This window comes from Salvelinus alpinus, chromosome 20, assembly GCF_045679555.1.
Source record: "Salvelinus alpinus chromosome 20, SLU_Salpinus.1, whole genome shotgun sequence".
NCBI lineage: Eukaryota > Metazoa > Chordata > Actinopteri > Salmoniformes > Salmonidae > Salvelinus > Salvelinus alpinus.
In genome coordinates this window covers 43613917-43627244 of record NC_092105.1, presented here as the reverse complement: position 1 = coordinate 43627244, position 13328 = coordinate 43613917, and the positions used below count along the sequence as shown (strand labels likewise).

The following is a 13328-nucleotide window of genomic DNA, read 5'->3' as shown; positions in this document are numbered from 1 at the left end:
TCGTGGACTTCAGGAAACAGCAGAGGGAGCACACCCATATCCACATCGACAGGACAGCAGTGGAGAAGGTGGAAAGTTTAAAGTTCCTCGGCATACACATCACTGACAAGCTGAAATGGTCCACCCACACAGACAGTGTGGTGAAGAAGTCACAACAGCGCCTCTTCAACCTTAGGAGGCTGAAGAAATTTGGCTTGTCACCTAATACCCTCACAAACTTTTACAGATGCACAATTGAGAGCATCCTGTCAGCCTGTATCACAGCCTGGTATGGCAACTGCACCGCCCTCAACCGCAGGGCTCTCCAGAGGGTGGTGCGGTCTGCACAACGCATCACCGGGGGCAAACTACCTGCCCTCCAGGACAGCACCCGATGTCACAGGAAGGCAAAAAAGATAATCAAGGACAACAACCACCCAAGCCACTGACTGTTCAACCCAGAAGGTGAGGTCAGTACAGGTGCATTTGCTGGGCCCGAGAGACTGAAAAACAGCTTCTATCTCAAGGCCATCAGACTGTTAAATAGCCATCACTAGCATAGAGAGGCTGATGCCTACATACACAGACTGAAATCATTGGCCACTTTAATAAATGGAACACTAGTCACTTTAATAATGTCACTATAATAATGTTTACATATCTTGCATTACTCATCTCATATGTACAGTGGGGAGAACAAGTATTTGATACACTGCCGATTTTGCAGGTTTTCCTACTTACAAAGCATGTAGAGGTCTGTAATTTTTATCATAGGTACACTTCAACTGTGAGAGACAGAATCTAAAACAAATATCCAGAAAATCACATTCTATGATTTTTAAGTAATTAATTTGCATTTTATTGCATGAAATAAGTATTTGATACATCAGAAAAGCAGAACTTAATATTTGGTACAGAAACCTTTGTTTGCAATTACAGAGATCATACATTTCCTGTAGTTCTTGACCAGGTTTGCACACACTGCAGCAGGGATTTTGGCCCACTCCTCCATACAGACCTTCTCCAGATCCTTCAGGTTTGGGGGCTGTCGCTGGGCAATACGGACTTTCAGCTCCCTCCAAAGATTTTCTATTGGGTTCAGGTCTGGAGACTGGCTAGGCCACTCCAGGACCTTGAGATGCTTCTTACGGAGCCACTCCTTAGTTGCCCTGGCTGTGTGTTTCGGGTCGTTGTCATGCTGGAAGACCCAGCCACGACCCATCTTCAATGCTCTTACTGAGGGAAGGAGGTTGTTGGCCAAGATCTCGCGATACATGGCCCCATCCATCCTCCCCTCAATACGGTGCAGTCGCCCTGTCCCCTTTGCAGAAAAGCATCCCCAAAGAATGATGTTTCCACCTCCATGCTTCACGGTTGAGATGGTGTTCTTGGGGTTGTACTCATCCTTCTTCTTCCTCCAAACACGGCGAGTGGAGTTTAGACCAAAAAGCTATATTTTTGTCTCATCAGACCACATGACCTTCTCCCATTCCTCCTCTGGATCATCCAGAGGGTCATTGGCAAACTTCAGAAGGGCCTGGACATGCGCTGGCTTGAGCAGGGGGACCTTGCGTGTGCTGCAGGATTTTAATCCATGACGGCGTAGTGTGTTACTAATGGTTTTCTTTGAGACTGTGGTCCCAGCTCTCTTCAGGTCATTGACCAGGTCCTGCCGTGTAGTTCTGGGTTGATCCCTCACCTTCCTCATGATCATTGATGCCCCACGAGGTGAGATCTTGCATGGAGCCCCAGACCAAGGGCGATTGACCGTCATCTTAAACTTCTTCCATTTTCTAATAATTGCGCCAACAGTTGTTGCCTTCTCACCAAGCTGCTTGCCTATTGTCCTGTAGTCCATCCTAGCCTTGTGCAGGTCTACAATTTTATCCCTGATGTCCTTACACAGCTCTCTGGTCTTGGCCATTGTGGAGAGGTTTGAGTCTGTTTGATTGCGTGTGTGGACAGGTGTCTTTTATACAGGTAACGAGTTCAAACAGGTGCAGTTAATACAGGTAATGAGTGGAGAACAGGAGGGCGTCTTAAAGAAAAACGAACAGGTCTGTGAGAGCCGGAATTCTTACTGGTTGGTAGGTGATCAAATACTTATGTCATGCAATAAAATGCAAATTAATTACTTAAAAATCATACAATGTGATTTTCTGAATTTTTGTTTTAGATTCCGTCTCTCACAGTTGAAGTGTAACTATGATAAAAATTACAGACCTCTACATGCTTTGTAAGTAGGAAAACCTGCAAAATCGGCAGTGTATCAAATACTTGTTCTCCCCACTGTATATACTGTATTCTATACTATCTACTGTATCTTAGTCTATACCGCTCTGACATTGCTTGTCCATATATTTATATATTCTTCATTCCATTCATTTACTTAGATTTGTGTGTATTAGGTATTTGTTGTGAAATATTACTTGTTAGATATAGCTGCACTGTCGGAACTAGAAGCACAAGCATTTCGCTACACCCGCAATAACACCCGCTAAACACGTGTAGGCGACCAATTAAATTTGATTTGATTTGAGCAGAAGGGAGAGCGCATCAACCATCTAAAACAGAACCAAGTTCTGTGGACTTTATATTGCAGTTGGCGACCAACTTTAAGGTACATTACTGCCACCAACTGGACTGGAGTGTGGACCTCATTCGTCGCTCCAGTTATATTTTAGCGCCTAGCTACGCGGAAGCCCTTAGACAGCCGCCAGCAGTTTGGATGAAGTGACTGAATAACATGTATGTGTACATTTACTTTTGGTCAGCAATGTAATGCTCAAAATCATCTTCTCCTCATGAACCATACGTCAGATTCACTCCAGATGTTTAAAAAAAAAATTAGACTCATGATTGTACATAAAGGAAGATAGTTCCTACATGATAGAGTGCTTGGTATTGGTATTTTAATTAGGATATGTTGCAAAAGCAGCAGCTACTCTTCCTGGGATCCCCACAAAACATGAAACATGACATAATACAGAACACTAATAGACAAGAACAGCTCAAGGACAGAACTACAGTAATTTAAAAATGGCACACGTAGGATGCATATCAATACATAAACACAAACTATCTAGGTCAAGTAGGCGAGAGGCCATGTACCGTGAGGTGTTGCTTTATCTGCCACTTGCTTTGTTATGCATCTGATATTGTGTCCTTTCTGTCATCCTGTGAACCCCATTCATTGCTGCTCACAGTAATATTGTTATTTATTTTCTTTGGGGTTTTTAAATATTGCTGTTTTGTAGAATGTTTATTTGTCAAATTATTGACAAAACAGTCCTGCTGCGGTATGAACCCAATTACACTGAATGGAATGCACATTCCACAGATTAGACTATTTGAAATGAAGGTATTTTAAGGCACTAAATTAGAGTTTTACATGTTTAAATGCTATTTGAATAAATACAGTAAACTATGTTTGGCCAATGTTTATTCAGTTATTGCTGTACTATACATTAAAAAACTTTCACAAAATAATTTAGACATTTTGACCTAATGTCACACATTGGCATTTTGACACAATAATATATTAAAAAAATTATGGAATGAAGCCTTGCACAAAGGTATAATGTTAGATAGTTTACATAAGAGCAAATGACCACAATAATGTCACTGGTAGTTGTTGAATGAATGTCTATAAAGCAAGCATTATAATATACTGTATTATTTAATATGTCCAAGGGATTTCTGAATGGATTATAATGCCTATAATAATAACACGTAAAGGGTAAACATGCTATTTCAAGAGCCTGAAATGACAGTTATTTTAAAAATATATATTTTTTCCCTCTTTCTCTCCCCAATTTCGATCTTGTCTCATCACGTCAACGGGCTCGGGAGACGAAGGTCGAGTCATGCATCCTCCGAAACATGACCCGCCTAACCGCGCTTCTTAACACCCGCCCACTTAACCCGGAAGCCAGCCGCACCAATGTATTGAAGGAAACACAATTCAACTGACGACTGAGGCCAGCCTGCAGGCGCCCGGCTCAGCACAAGGAGAGAAGCACACCCGGCCAAACCCTCCCATAACCCGGACAACGCTGGGTCAATTGTGCGCCGCCCTATGGGACTCCCGATCACGGCCGGTTGTGATTCTGCCCGGGATCGAGCCTGGGTCTGTTGTGATGCCTTTAGCACAGTGCCTTAGACCACTGCACCACTGCAGTGATAACACATTTCAATGACAACAAAACCAAAAATCAGACATTGTTTTTCTAATGGAATTTGGTTGTGCTTTTAGATGGTTGAAAGCATACTGATAACACCCTGGGTATTCAACAAACTTCTGTCTGTCTTTTTGAGTGGGTGAATAAAAGGTTGAAATCTCATTGATCAACGTCTCAACCAACTATTACCCACATTTCCATGTTGAAATAACGTGGTGTGTCCAGTGAGTTATCACAGTAAAATATTGTGATTATACTCTATCATTAATTATTATCAACTCAATGCCATAATACAACAAATAGTTGGAAGTACTGTCTCATTCCTATAAACCTTTGGTCAAAGGGTGTTGATCCTTTTTTTGAAAATTTAAGGACAATCCATAGACCAGTCACTCTTCAGACAGACATCTGACATACATCTGCTCTCTGGGACTGGTTGGAACCTCTTGAATTATAAAACACATTTCCAAAATGAAATGTCAGTTATCAAACATTTTATCAACGAAAGTAAAGTGATCAGATGCGTGATGGGAAACACAACAAAGAAGAATTAAATATATCTTTAATCATCATCAGCTACGTTATATTATCATCATCGTCGTCACACATTGACTAACTGCACTCCACCTTGGATTAAAGGGCATTGGATCCACTTTTGAAATGTGCAGGATGATCCATAGACATAGACCAGAAACGTTTCATAGACAGACAGCTGGTTACTGGAGACTCTGCTCTCTAGGTCTGGTTGGAGCCTATGGAATTATCAAGTAGATTTTTCGAATGCGTTATTCAAAATCCCATTGTATTTCATACAGAAATGAAAATGGTCAATGGACAATATTTGTGGAAATCCCCATTCACAGGTATCATGTAGAGCAGTATCCTTACTTTGTGTCCAAGGGCATTGGTCCGTTGCTAAAATTCGGAGGATTGTCGATGGACCAGTCACTCTTTCATAGGCCGACAGCTGGGCATTGGAGACTCCAATCTCTGGATCTGGGGGTTGGCAGTACCCCCCTCCTCTTTCTCCCCATTGACACACATTTTTGCAGTATGTTCCAACTTCCAGAATTGAAGTGCTAAACTCAGCAAAAAGGACCCTGTCGTTCAAAGATAATTCGTAAAAATCCAAATAACTTCGCAGATCTTCATTGTAGAGGGTTTAAACAACTGTTTCCCATGCTTGTTCAATGAACCATAAACAATTAATGAACATGCACCTGTGGAATGGTCGTTAAGACACTAACAGTTATGAAAACTTAGGACACTAAAGAGGCCTTTCTACTGACTCTGAAAAACACCAAAAGAAATATGCCCGCTCATCTGCGTAAACGTGCCTTAGGCATGCTGCAAGGAGGCATGACTGCAGATGTGGCCAGGGCAAAACATTGCAATGTCCGTACTGTGAGACGCCTAAGACAGCGCAACAGGGAGACAGGACGGACAGCTGATCGTCCTCGCAGTGGCAGAACACGGGTAACAACACCTGCACAGGATTGATACATCCGAACATCACACCTGCGGGACAGGTACAGGATGGTAACAACAACTGCCTGAGTTACACCAGGAACGCACAATCCCTCCATCAGTGCTCAGACTGTCCACAATAGGCTGAGAAAGGCTGGACTGAGGACCTGTAAGCCTGTTGTAAGGCAGGTCCTCACCAGACATCACTGGCAACAACGTTGCCTATGGGCACAAACGTGACCAGACAGGACTGGCAAAAAGTGCTCTTCACTGATGAGTCACAGTTTTGTCTCACCAGGGGTGATGGTCGGATTCACGTTCATCGTCGAGGGAATGAGCGTTACACCAAGGCCTGTACTCTGGAGCCGGATCGATTTGGAGGTGGAGCGTCCGTCATGGTCTGGGGCGGTGTGTCACAGCATCATCGGACTGAGCTTGTTGTCATTGCAGGCAATCTCAATGCTGTGCGTTACAGGGAAGACATCCTCCTCCCTCATGTGATACCCTTCCTGCAGGCTCATCCTGACACGACCCTCCAGCATGACAATGCCACCAGCCATACTGCTCGTTCTGTGCATGAGTTCCTGCAAGACAGGAATGACAGTGTTCTGCCATGGCCTGCGAAGAGCCCGGATCTCAATCCCATTGAGCATGTCTGGGACCTGTTGGATCGGAGGGTGAGGGCTAGGGCCATTCCCCCCAGAAATGTCCGGGAACTTGCAGGTGCCTTGGTGGAAGAGTGGGGTAACATCTCACAGCAACAACTGGCAAATCTGGTGCAGTCCATGAGGAGGAGATGCACTGCAGTACTTAATGCAGTGGTGGGTAGTATATGGCGCTTTGGTGACAAAACGGATGGCACTGTGATAGACTGCATCCAGTTTGTTGAGTAGAGTGTTGGAGGCTATTTTATAGATGACATCACCGAAGTCGAGGATCGGTAGGATGGTCAGTTTTACGAGGGAATTTCTGGCAGCATGAGTGAAGGATGCTTTCTTGTGATATAGGAAGCCAATTCTGGATTTAATTTTGGATTGGAGATGCTTAATGTGGGTCTAGAAGGAGAGTTTACAGTCTAACCAGACACCTAGGTATTTGTAGTTATCCACATATTCTAAGTCGGAACTGTCTAGAGTAGTAATGCTGGTCGGGCGGGCGGGTGCGGGCAACGATCGGTTGAAAAGCATGCATTTAGTTTTACTAGCATTTAAGAGCAGTTGGAGGCCACGGAAGGAGTGTTGTATGGCATTGAAGCTCGTCTGGAGGTAGTTAACAGTGTCCAAAGAAGGGCCAGAAGTATACAGAATGGTGTCGTCTGCGTAGAGGTGGATCAGAGAATCACCAGCAGCAAGAGCGACATCATTGATATATACAGAGAAAAGAGTCGGCCCGAGAATTGAATCCTGCGGCATAGAGAATGCCAGAGGTCCGGACAACACACTGAACTCTATCTGAGAAGTAGTTGGTGAACCAGGCGAGGCAATCATTTGAGAAACAAAGACTGTTGAGTTTGCCGATAAGAATGCGGTGGTTGACAGAGTCGAAAGCCTTGGCCAGGTCGATGAAGACGGCTGCACAGTACTGTCTTTTATCAATGGCAGTTATGATATCTTTTAGGACCTTGAGCGTGGCTGAGGTGCACCCATGATAAGCTCGGAAACCAGATTGTATAGCGGAGAAGGTACGGTGGGATTCGAAAATGGTCAGTGATCTGTTTGTTAACTTGGCTTTCGAAGACTTTAGAAAGACAGGGCAGGATGGATATAGGTCTATAACAGTTTGGGTCTAGAGTGTCTCCCCTTTGAAGAGGGGGATGACCGCGGCAGCTTTCCAGTCTTTAGGGATCTCGGACAATACGAAAGAGAGGTTGAACAGGCTAGTAATAGGGGTTGCAACAATTGCAGCAGAATTTTAGAAAGAGAGGGTCCAGATTGTCTAGCCCAGCTGATTTGTAGGGGGTCCAGATTTTTCAGCTCTTTCAGAACATCAGCTATCTGAAGGAGAAGCGTGGGGGGGGGGCTTGGGCAAGTTGTTGTGGGGGGTGCAGAGCTGTTGGCCGGGGTATGGGTAGCCAGGTGGAAAGCATGGCCAGCCGTAGAAAAACGCTTATTGAAATTCTCGATTATCGTGGATTTATCGGCGGTGACAGTATTTCCTAGCCTCAGTGCAGTGGGTTGCTGGGAGGATGTGCTCTTATTCTCCATGGACTTTACAGTGTACCAAAACTTTTTGAATTTGTGCTACAGGATGCAAATTTCTGTTTGAAAAAGCTAGCCTTTTCTTTCCTAACTGACTGTGTATATTGGTTCCTAACTTCCCTGAAAAGTTATGTATCGCGGGGGTTATTCGATGCTAATGCAGTACACCACATTATCTTTTTTGTGCTGGTCAAAGGCAGTCAAGTCTGGAGTGAACCAAGGGCTATATCTGTTCTTCGTTCTACATTTTTTGAACGGGGCTTGCTTATTTAAGATGGTGAGGAAAGCACTTTTAAAGAATAACCAGGCATCCTCTACTGACGGGATGAGGTCAATATCCTTCCAGGATACCCGGGCCAGGTCAATTAGAAAGGCCTGCTCGCTGAAGTGTTTTAGGGAGCGTTTGACAGTGATGAGGGGTGGTCGTTTGACCGCGGACCCATAGCGGATGCAGGCAATGAGGCAGTGATCGCTGAGATCCTGTTTGAAGACAGCAGAGGTGTATTTAGAGGGCAGGTTGGTCAGGATGAAATCTATGAGGGTGCCCGTATTTACGGATTTGGGGATGTACCTGGTAGGTTCCTTGATAATTTGTGTGAGATTGAGGGCATTTGGCTTAGATTGTAGGATGGCTGGGGTGCTAAGCATATCCCAGTTTAGGTCACCTAACAGTACGAACTCTGAAGATAAATGGAGGGAAATTAATTCGCATTTGGAATCCAGGTCACAACTGGGGGCTGAGGGGGGTCTATAGCAAGCGGCAACAGTGATAGACTTGTTTCTGGAAAGGTGGATTTTTAGAAGTAGAAGCTCGAACTGTTTGGGCACAGACCTGGATAGTATGACAGAACTATGCAGACTATCTCTACAGTAGATTGCGACCCCGCCCCATTTGGCAGTTCTATCTTGGCAGAAAATGTTATAGTTGGGGATGGACATTTCAGAATTTTTGGTGGCCTTCTTCAGCCAGGATTCAGACACGGCTAGACCATTTGGGTTTGCGGAGTGTGCTAAAGCAGTGAATAAAACAAACTTAGGGAGGAGGCTTCTGATGTTAACATGCATGAAACCAAGACTTTTACGGTTGCAGGAGTCAACAAATGATAGTGCCTGGGGAATAGGTGTGGTACTGGGGTCTACAGGGCCTGGGTTAACCTCGACATCACCAGAGGAACAGAGGAGGAGTAGGATACGGGTATGGCTAAAGGCGATAAGAACTAGTCATCTAATGCGTTGGGAACAGAGAATAAATGTAGCAGATTTCTGGGCATGGTAGAATAGATTCAGGGCAAAATGTACAGACAATGGTATAGTAGGATGTGAGTACAGTGGAGGTAAACCTAGGCGTTGAGTGTCGATGAGAGAGGTTTTGTCTCTGGTGGGACCAGTTAAGCCAGGTGAGGTCTCCACATGTGTGGGGGGTGGGACAAAAGAGCTATCTAAGGCAAGGTGAGCTGGACTGAGGGCTCTACAGTGAAATAAAACAATAAGGACTAGCCGAGACAGCAGTAGACAAGGCATATTGACATTAGAGAGAGGCATAAAGCAGTCACAGGTGTTGATCGGGAGAGCTAAGACAACAACGGGTAAATTGTGATGAATGCGCAGAGTGGGTCAGTTAGGTACATACAGGACCTGAGTTCGAGGCTGGGGCCGACAGAAAAACAAAATGAGGTACTGTGTTATTGAAACAGTCCAGGGGGCTTCAGCTGTGTAGCTGAGTGATCATAGGGTCCAAAGAACAGCAATAGGTGAGTCAGGGAGCCGTTCAGTAGCCAGTACTATGCTAGGGAGACAAGGCGCTTAGAAAGCTAGCAGGCTGGGGCAAGAAGATGGGTCTTCGGCGACATCGGAACGGAAAAGCTGGTTGAGACCGCATCGGGCGACCACGTCGGCAGACCAGTCGTGATGGATTGGCTCCGCGTCGACAACAAAGGGTCCAGGCCAATTGGTAAAAGAGGTATTGTAGCCCTAGAATTAGCTGGTATATGAGCCTAGCTCGTGGCAGCTCAAGGCTAAGTGGTGCTTGCTTCGGGACAGAGGCGTTAGCTAACAGTAGCAACTCGGTAGCAGCTAGCTAGCTGCGATGATCCGGTGTAATGATCCAGAGCGGCAGGAATCCGGTGATGTGGTAGGGAGAAGCAGTCCAATATGCTCTGGGTTGATATCGCACTGTGCATGTACTGGCATGTATTGTTGGAGCTAAATCTGGTGGTGTCCGAGCTAAAAGGTTAAAAGACTGCTAGCCGTGGCTAACAAAAACTAGTAGCTAGTTAGCTGGCTAGCTCCTGACGGAGGTTCCAGTTACAAGGAATAAAAATAGCAGATCCGTACCACATTGGGTGAGGCGGGTTGCAGGAAAGTATATTTAGTTCGTAGATAGAAAGTGAGATTAAAATGTATACGAAAAAAGAAAAAGAAAAATTATATTTACACGGGATAAGACAAAGACACGACCGACTGCTATGACATCTTGGAACTTTTTCTGAACTACACGGAGGGAAAAGTACACTGTGCATTCAGCACCACGGACAAAACTCTTGTTAACGGATATGCACAAAAACAAGAAAGAGAGAGAGAGCTCAACATTACATTTAAACTACTCAATCAGTTTGAGAAGTGAAGTCTCTGATGGGCATTGACTAGAGCAGTGAAGTCAGGTATAGTTTCTGACGTCGCTATGCGCAGGATTGCTGAGAGATGAGAGTCAGTAAGAGATGATCTGTGCCTTGACTTGTTATATTTCACCACTGAAAATGTCTGTTCACATATCACAAACATAGGTTGACCCAAACAGTACAGACATCTTCTGAGCATGACTCCTAATCTTCGGAAAGTTTTGTTCATCGGGAGATGCATATAACCTCGTCAGTGACATTGTTTTGAATAGTTCTGCAATCACTGCATCAGACTGAAGATTGATAAGCTCAAGTTGCAGGTCAGTGGGAACGTTATCCACATTGAAGGTGAAAGGAGAGGAAACCAACAGCATGTCATTTTCCAACACTTTGAAATCCTCAAAACTTCGAGAAAACTCACCGTTCAAAGCACGCAGCAGCAATGTATACTTCTCCCGCTGGTCATCTGATAGGGAACAGACTAGTAGTGTCGGAAGTTGGGTGAGATTGTTGGCTTCTACTTGGCAGGTCAGGAGGAGTAATTTTCTATTGAAGGCTTTGACAAGGCTGTACATCTGATGTGCAAAAAGGCCCTTCCCTTGTAGTTTGGAATTCAGTTCATTCATGAGGGTCATGATGTCCACGGTGAAGGCAAAATCATCCAGCCATTCTTTATCTTGCAGTTGAGGGAAATACACATATTTTCCTTTCATTTGCAAAAACTCAGCAATCTCCGACTTCAGGTCCCACACCCTTTTTAGCACCTTCCCCAAACTCAGCCATCTCTCGTTTGTGTGGTATGGGAGATCTGCATGACCCGACTCTGTCTCTATCAACAGTGAGACAAACTGCCTGTGGTTTAAAGATTTTGCTCTTATGAAGTTTACCACTTTAGTGACTGTATCCAGAACATGGCTAATTTTCAGAACACATTTACAGAGACATTTACAGATGAATAATGCAATGCAGGAAAATAATATTCTGATCTTGGTTCAGCTCAGCTACTTTTAGCTACTCCTTTTCAAAAGGCCAAGGTTTTTTCCTGTCAAGTTTGGGCACCCATCAGTGGTCACACTGGATAACTTTTCAAAACTCAGTCCCAGCTTTGCCACACACTTATTTACCTCCAATAAATCTTTGTGCTAAGTCGTTGTGCTCTTCATTGACTGCACTGAAGCAAGCTCCTCTGTAATTTCAAAGTCTGGGGTTATGCCTCGTAAGAATATCAACAACTGCACCGTGTCAAGTGCATCACTGCTCTCATCCAGGGCCAAGGAGAAATAGGTGAAATCCTTTACCTTGTTTTTCAACTGTTGTTCCATATTCTCTGCGATGAGAGGGAAACATTTTCAAACAGCTCTTTCTTGTCGGGGAAAAGTATTGCTGCAGAGTCAATTTAACATTCTTTAATGAATACGCCGTCAGTGAATGGCTGGCTATGTTTAGCAATTTTGTGGGACAGTACATACATAGCTAGCTCTCACAATTCCATCGTTTGCTGAATGCAGTTTTGTGAAAAGTCCTTGCTGCTTTTGCAGCTGAGAAAGCACCTCTTTCGATGCACTTGCACTCTGCTCAGAAGACATATTCCTATATTTCTCTGCATGCTTCATCTGGAAGTGTCGGGACAAGTTGTAGTCTTTCAAGACAGCAATGCTCTCTTTTCACACTAAGCACACAGCTTTCCCTGATACTTCAATAAATAAATATTTTGTTATCCACTCTTGCTGGAACACCCTACATTCATTGTCTACTTTCCTTTTCTTTGAAATCTTTGAAAAACAAACTTTTGCTCAATTTCTAGCTAGCTGCTATTTGTAACTGTGATGTGTGTATCAGCCTGTCAGTCACTGTCTGTCCTCGTGCAGTTGTTATTTATAGGTGCCTTCAAAATAAATGTCCCACAAGCGGTGGGAGTTAAATCATTACACAAAGGCGAGTATTCATTGGGCTTTTAATTTGAATAACAAATACGTTTTTCAAAATGTTACTATCTCAAATTCTTTATGTGAAGAAGCATGATTCCGTAGGCCGTATTGAATCAGGTTGCGGGCTGCATACGCCCCCCTGGGCCGGCCTTTGCCCTGTCCTGCTCTAATGCATGCTTTGGTTTTGCTTGCCTCGAAGTGAGCATAGAAGTAATTTAGCTCATCTGGTAGGCTTGTGTCACTGGGCAGCTCATGTAGGAGTAAATGAGATGTATAGGACAGCACATAGATGTATAAAATGGCTGAACATTAAAGATAGACCACACTAATGAAAGGGAGAGAACACATGGTCTGCTGACCTGACACTTAGGATAAAGAGACACATGGTCTGCTGACCTGACACTAATGATAAAGAGATTCATAGTCAGCTGCTTCTACACAGAGGTTTATAGGACAGAATCTGCTGATTCCAATAAAGGCAAACAAAACAAAGAGTACATTGACACATTATGCTGACACACTAAAGATAGAGGGATCCATAGTCAGCTGCTTCTAAAAAGAAGGCCTATAGGGCTGAATCTGCTGATTCCAATGGGGGCAAAGTGCATTGACACATTGATGAAAGGAAGAGACACAGAATCTGCTGACACACTAGGATGGAGGGTCCGGCCACCATTGTAGTCTAGCTGAGAGCAGATGTGGGCGTTATTGGGCGTGAACAAGCGGGAAGCTTGAACTAGAGGATAGTGGTGGCGAATGACTTGAGAAGGGAGACTTCATTTGCATAAGGGATGGACATAGTGCTATGTGTGTATAAATATAGGAGCTAAGGCTCTGGGAAATGGGGGTGTTCCGAGGGGTGTGTTCCGCGGGGTGTGTTCCGCGGGGACATGCCAGTTGGCTGTACAGTTGTAATAAAGAGCATGTTTGAATTTACAAGTTCTGATAAGCGTTGTA

The 13328-nt window shown here is 44.3% G+C and overlaps 1 pseudogene; it reads right to left on the bottom strand.

Moving 5' to 3' along the window:
* Positions 1-10288: 10288 nt before the first annotated feature.
* On the bottom strand, positions 10289-11765 carry LOC139547127 (general transcription factor II-I repeat domain-containing protein 2A-like; annotated as a pseudogene).
* Between the last annotated feature and the right edge of the window lie 1563 nt (positions 11766-13328).